This window comes from Alosa sapidissima, chromosome 12 (genome assembly GCF_018492685.1).
Source record: "Alosa sapidissima isolate fAloSap1 chromosome 12, fAloSap1.pri, whole genome shotgun sequence".
In the NCBI taxonomy this organism is placed as follows: Eukaryota; Metazoa; Chordata; class Actinopteri; order Clupeiformes; family Clupeidae; genus Alosa; species Alosa sapidissima.
The window spans coordinates 28,756,243-28,762,242 of NC_055968.1; the positions used below are offsets into that span (position 1 = coordinate 28,756,243).

A 6,000-nucleotide genomic window follows, 5' to 3' on the forward strand; every position below is an offset into this window, starting at 1 on the left:
TTTGTTTATGCCCGCGAAATCGCGGGTAATGTGAGGGTTCCATCTCCTCAGTGAGGAGAAGGCTCGTGAGTTCCAGTCTGCAGGAGTAAAGAGAGGTCACTGTTTCTCCTGCTCCTCCAGTGCTGTTCGGTGGAGACTTAGCGGTGCTTTTATGTACCCCGGCCCACGAACGGTGAACTGTGCGAGTGGGTCACATTAATTGTGATCGATTTGGAGTGGACTGGCTTCGTGTTTCTCGTCGGGTTGTTGTTCAACTTGAGCTTAATGTTTCGCTAGTGCTACAGGTCGTTAGCTACTAGCTACTATAGCTCTAGCTCTTCTAGCTTTTCCTACAGAGACGAACTCGTTCATACCTCCGGTGCTGGACCCATCGGAGCTACCCGACCCTCTGAAGGACACCTGTTACCTCCGGTGCTGGGCCCACCGGAGCTACACCTTCCCCAGGACAACTGCTTCTCCGCCGGTGCTGAGCCCACCGGAGGACCAACCGCCCTGCTACTGCTGGTGTCGCTAGCTACGTTGGCTAGTTCAAGGCAGCTGCTTGCCTCCCGTCTGCGCCTGTACAACGGTCGTCGGTTTGGCTGAGTGGAGTGAAACTGTTCGTTCGTGACACTTACACTGACACACACACACACTCTGTCTCCGCCACGAGCAACCGGCGAGTTCGGACGGGCATTGTAGCGGTTGCTACCCTGCCTTCAGCTCACAGAGCTGACTCCAAAGTGCTCCAACAAGCTCCAACGGCAAGCGCTTGGGGGTTATATCTTGCTCATTGTATATTGTCTCTATATGGTGGTTTATCTGTGTTACCGTTACCTTTTACACGGTGCATTACTGTCTGTAACTTATATATTGTATTGTTGTTTTCTCCACACTGGTGTTTAGCCTAAGCTAACAGGATAACAGCTAGAACCGTTAGTGCTAACATTACTGTCTGTTAAGGTTTACGTAACGTTCAGCGGTAGGTTCCCTTCAGAGTGAATTGTTCGCTCGCAAGTCTTATCCAGGTTCTGTAACGTTATAACTTTGTCTTCTTATTGAAGCTCTTTATTAAACTAGATGTACCGCAGAGCGGTACAAAATATGACCGCCGCCCAGTCCAGCACATGTTTTCCACAAAAATAAGTCACGCTGAAAGGCATATACTGTATGATTCTAACTGTCTCACTGAATTGCATTATGCACACTCAATTCTCACTGGTATCTACTAGACAACAAGTACCAAAACATGATTAGTTCATAGATTTCACATGTAAAATACATTTTATACAACCCCACCCCCATCTTGCCTGTTCATAATTCTGAGAAATTCTTGAATTGTGTGCATGTGTGCGTGTACATGTTTATGTGTGTGTGTGCGTGCATGTGCTTGTGTGTTTGCCTGTTTATTTGCCTGTGTATGTGCGCATGTGCATGCATGCGTATATATGTCTACTTTGTGAGTATGTGTCATACGTAGGATTACTGTGAATGTATGTGTGTGCGTGTGTATCTGTTTATGCACATGTGTGCATATGGAATGGGTTTACATGACCCTTGGAGGCAAACATACGCAAAAAATTGGTCATCCTAGGCCCTACGGTTTTCAAGATATTCACAGAAAACTGTGTCTGCCCTACCCTCCTTTTGGGGGGTCCAGTCCAGCGGGGGGGCTACAGATCAAAACGAAAAACGATGGTTCCATGCTATCCATGTGGGGTTACAAGCCCACCAAGTTTCGTGTACCCTGGTCTTTCAGTGTCCCAGGAATCCTTGTTGATGTACGGTCACTAAATGTACACATAAATTATTTTATTTTAAGGCCCCCCATGAACGAAAGTCCATGAAACTTGGCATGCATTCGGAGGGTGTCATAATGATCCTACACTTTCAATTTCGTGCAGTTTTGACCATGTCAGCCAGAGATATTGTGATGAAAACACCTAATGTTTTGCTTTTTAATTTTTAACTAGGTGGCGCTATACATGAAATAAGTGGTAATGGAATAGGTTGACATGCCCCCTTAAGACCAACATACAAAAAAAAGGTGGAGCTCCTAGGCCCTACGGTTCTCGAGATATTCACAGAAAACTGTCTCCGGCCACCTCCAGGCCAGTTGGTGTATAGTAACATAAATTAATTTATTGTGTGGCCCCCCATGAACGGAATTCAGAGGGTGTCATAATGATCCTACACTTCCAATTTCGTGCAGTTTTGACTATGTTAGGTCACAGATACCTGCGATTACAACACCTAATTTTTACTTTTTTGTGTTTAACTAGGTGGCGCTATACATGAAATGAGTGATTATGGAATGGGTTGACATGGCCCTTTGAGAACAACATACAAAAAAAAAATGGTCCTCCTAAACCCTACGGTTCTCGAGATATTCACAGAAAACTGTGTCTGCCCTACCCTCCTTTCGGGGGGGTCCAGTCCAGCGGGGGGGCTACAGATCAAAACGAAAAAATGTGGGGTTACATGCCCACCAAGTTTCATGTGGGGTTACATGCCCACCAAGTTTCGTGTACCCCAGTCTTACAGTGTCCCGGGAATCCTTCCCGGGACGCTGCGCGGCGGTCATAATAAACAGTCTGTATTGTTACATTTAATTATACTTCTGGGTGTATTGGAAATTCATTTGTATGCATTCACCACTAGTATTATTATTTTCACATTTATTTAAATTCTGTAGGAATACACTTTACACAAGCTATACGGTAAGTGTAGTATTTTTACAGTGGAGGCACCGCGCTATTTAATTATTTGATTGTCTTTAATTATTAGCCTACTGTGGTATTCAGGAATAGTTCAGCCAGCTCACCATTCCACCGCTGAGACCTTCAGGATCCTGTTTGCGCCATTGTGTTATTTATTGTAACTAGTGCCTATGCACACACCCGTTAAGAAGGGGTTACACTTGGTTATGGTACCTTTGGCAGCAATGACAAATTCAAATCCTTTTGGGAATGATCCTACGCATTTCTTTTTAGATTTTTTTATCATTGGTGGAAAGCTACACTGAGGCTTCTCCTTCGTTAAGGTTCTCTCATCTCCACAAAGGAACTGTGGATCTCATTCATAGTGACCATTGGGTTCTATCTGATCAAGTCCCTTCCAGTTTGGCTGAGTGGACAGATCAGGAAGATTGTTTGTGGCTCCAGAGCTCTTCAATTTAAAGATGTAGGCTACTGTGCTCTTGGACACTTTTCAGTGTAGCACAATTATTCTTGTATCCTCCCCTGATCTTTGTCAAGTAAATTCTATCAACTTCATGGCTTGGTTTGCCCTCAAACATACACCTTCAAAGGTGAGACATATGTGTGCTTTACCTAATTATGTCCAGTGAATTCCACTAGGCATAGGTGGGCTTCAATCAAGTTTTAGAAGCATCATGCAATGCAAATGTCATAACTAAAGACCTGAATACATATATGCAAGGTAATTGTCTGTGTTGGCCTTGTCATTGTAACATTTTTGTGCATAGATTGAGAAGAAAAAAATTAAATAAAACATTTTAAGATGAGTCTGAAACATTACAAAATGTGGAAAACTTGAAAGGGAAGCACTGTAGGCCTACATGTCACTCGATGCAATCATTGACTGCATTTGCCTAGCTATCATAACATCAACCAAATTTACTGAAAATAAGCACAAACATTTTAGACATTTTTGTTTTACATTTGCATCACTGGACCAATTCTATTCACACTACGAGTACCAGATGGCCACTTGGTATCAGAATGTGTTTTAGATGCGTAAAAGGGAGAATTGGACATAACTGACATGAAGCCCAGCCAAACCCAGGTATGAATCACGTAAAAGGGACTGTGTTGACACCAGATTACCAATGACAAACATGGAGAGGTGGAGAAATCTGGATTGAGAAATCTGTATATTTCACTGAATTAAGAAGACTTATGTACATGACTATTGAGTTCAAGAGGGTCCCCACCACTACCAAATCTGCACAGGGAAAAAAAGCCTATTCTACTCTTTTAAGCACTGGGCACTGTGTTTCATCCGAATGTGTCATTGGAATGCACACAAGAACCATTTAAAAACAGCATATTTCTGCATTCCAATATTCCCACTGTACCACAGGTCTTACAAAGCACTCAGTGACTTAATTCTGGTATTTATGTATGTTTGTATTATGTTTGGATTAGGCCTGTAGCAATAAAGTATAATACACTAAACAACCTTTCTGCAGTATTGCTTATCATGCTTTTAGGGACTATTAATTGAAAAGGCACAGAACACTTTGTTATGATGAAAAAACGGACACATATCATTATGTTACAGAATACATCTGTCATAGTCCAGATCACCGGTTATGTAGGCCAAGCTGTATAACTATGAGGAGCACGTTATGAATTAAGTTTACTTCCTACTGAACACCTACAAACGACAACAACTCATCACTCGTTGCAATAATCTGCTGCCAGCAGTTGCAAGTATGACACGTTCACACAGCTTGTGTAGCAATGGTTCAAATCCAGCTATGACTCACTACACTGCATGAAGTCATTTTGAGGACAAGTTTGACCCACGTGTATAGTTTTAGCCTTGCACTGTCCATTATCCAAACTAAATTACAGTCAGTCACATACATACAGAAAAATGTTAGTGGCCTATTAAAGCAAAAGGTTCAACGACTTTGATAACTCAATTTCACACCTCAATTGAAGTAGCCTGTGTACAAATAAACTTGTTACAATATGTTTGTTACATTATACTAGTTACATTACATTCAGTGTTACACCAAACTAGCTACACAATTCAATGTAACACTGTAGGCTACTAGCTACATTATAATGTAACTCTTCCGCGCGCTCCAAAGCGCTTCCTTACTTCATCTTTTACAGAAGACGTCAGTGGTGACACAAGGGATTCCCTAACAGTGCACAAGCTAAATGACGTTAGCTATCATGCTATTTCACTGAGTGAATGTAAGATTATAATAATCATTTTGATGTTTTCCTAAACTCTTTAATTCCTAAATGGGTAGGAGAAGCATATGGTCCTCCATTTAAGCATTGCTTGACAGAACTGACCCATTAGCTGACACTGGCTATCCGACTTCAACAGCAAGCTGCCAACGTTACTTGGCTAACTAGCTAGCTAACTTCCTAAAGTTTGAGGAAAACTTGCTAAAGTGCGCAGACAACTTACTGACGTTGTCTCGCTAAACAGGACATCATCATTTAGCATTTGCTCATAGTGTGGCTACGTCTAAATCCACGAATCCTACAAAGCATGCTGAGAAAAATTATGCACGAAATGTACAGGCAATTACTTGAACCGAGGGTTAGAAGGCTAATTAGCTAGCCAAGTAGCAACTTTCCCATTGCGTTTCTTCTTACCAGGAAGTGGCAGCCTAGCTATGCCTCCACAGTCTGGGGTTTGCGATGATGATGGCGGATCTTCTGCTTCTCTTCAAGCCAAGGTCGAGCGGTAGTAGAGCTCGGGGACCTCACTGGACACGTTCCGAATAAAAGACAGATGAACGTCTGTTGTCAACGAGTTTTGTAAGGCGGTTGTCTGCTCAGACACTTTCCCTCAGCTGCTCACCATTCCTGACCCGTGCCAGTAATGTAAACATCCCAGCATTCCCAGACGGAGGAAAGGGGCGGGGTGATTGTTGAACTTGAATCGCTAACTTTCACTGTCAAAATCCGTTAGCAGCAGTCTCAAATTGATTAGAGTGACTATGTCTTTCTCTGTTGCACTATGTTTTCCACATAGGCTACTCTGGTGTCTGTCCCCTGTAGGTGATGTCAGTCAACTTAATTGTCTCTAAACTATCCGGTGACGACAGGAGTTGTATTTCAGTGTTGAGTAGGCTCCCTAGTGTGAGAGATGGGATACGCTCCTATTGCAAATTAGAAACTACAGTAGGTGGCAGCAATCCGTACATTTACATGTGCATGTGTGTCTGTAGGTAAAAACTGACCATGTTATCAAAAAAAAAAATATGACCACTGAAGGGCCAACATTAGTTTTAATACAGCCTTGTTG

General features: G+C 42.6%; 1 protein-coding gene across 1 annotated transcript in view; it reads right to left on the reverse strand.

The window, feature by feature from the left end:
• The window catches only part of nek7 (NIMA-related kinase 7), a 78,640-nt gene extending 72,974 nt beyond the window's left edge, over positions 1–5,666 (reverse strand). The window contains exon 1 of the mRNA XM_042056700.1: positions 5,346–5,666. The gene's annotated coding sequence lies outside the window, so the exon portion shown is untranslated. The remainder of the gene's footprint in view (positions 1–5,345) is intronic.
• Positions 5,667–6,000: the final 334 nt, after the last annotated feature.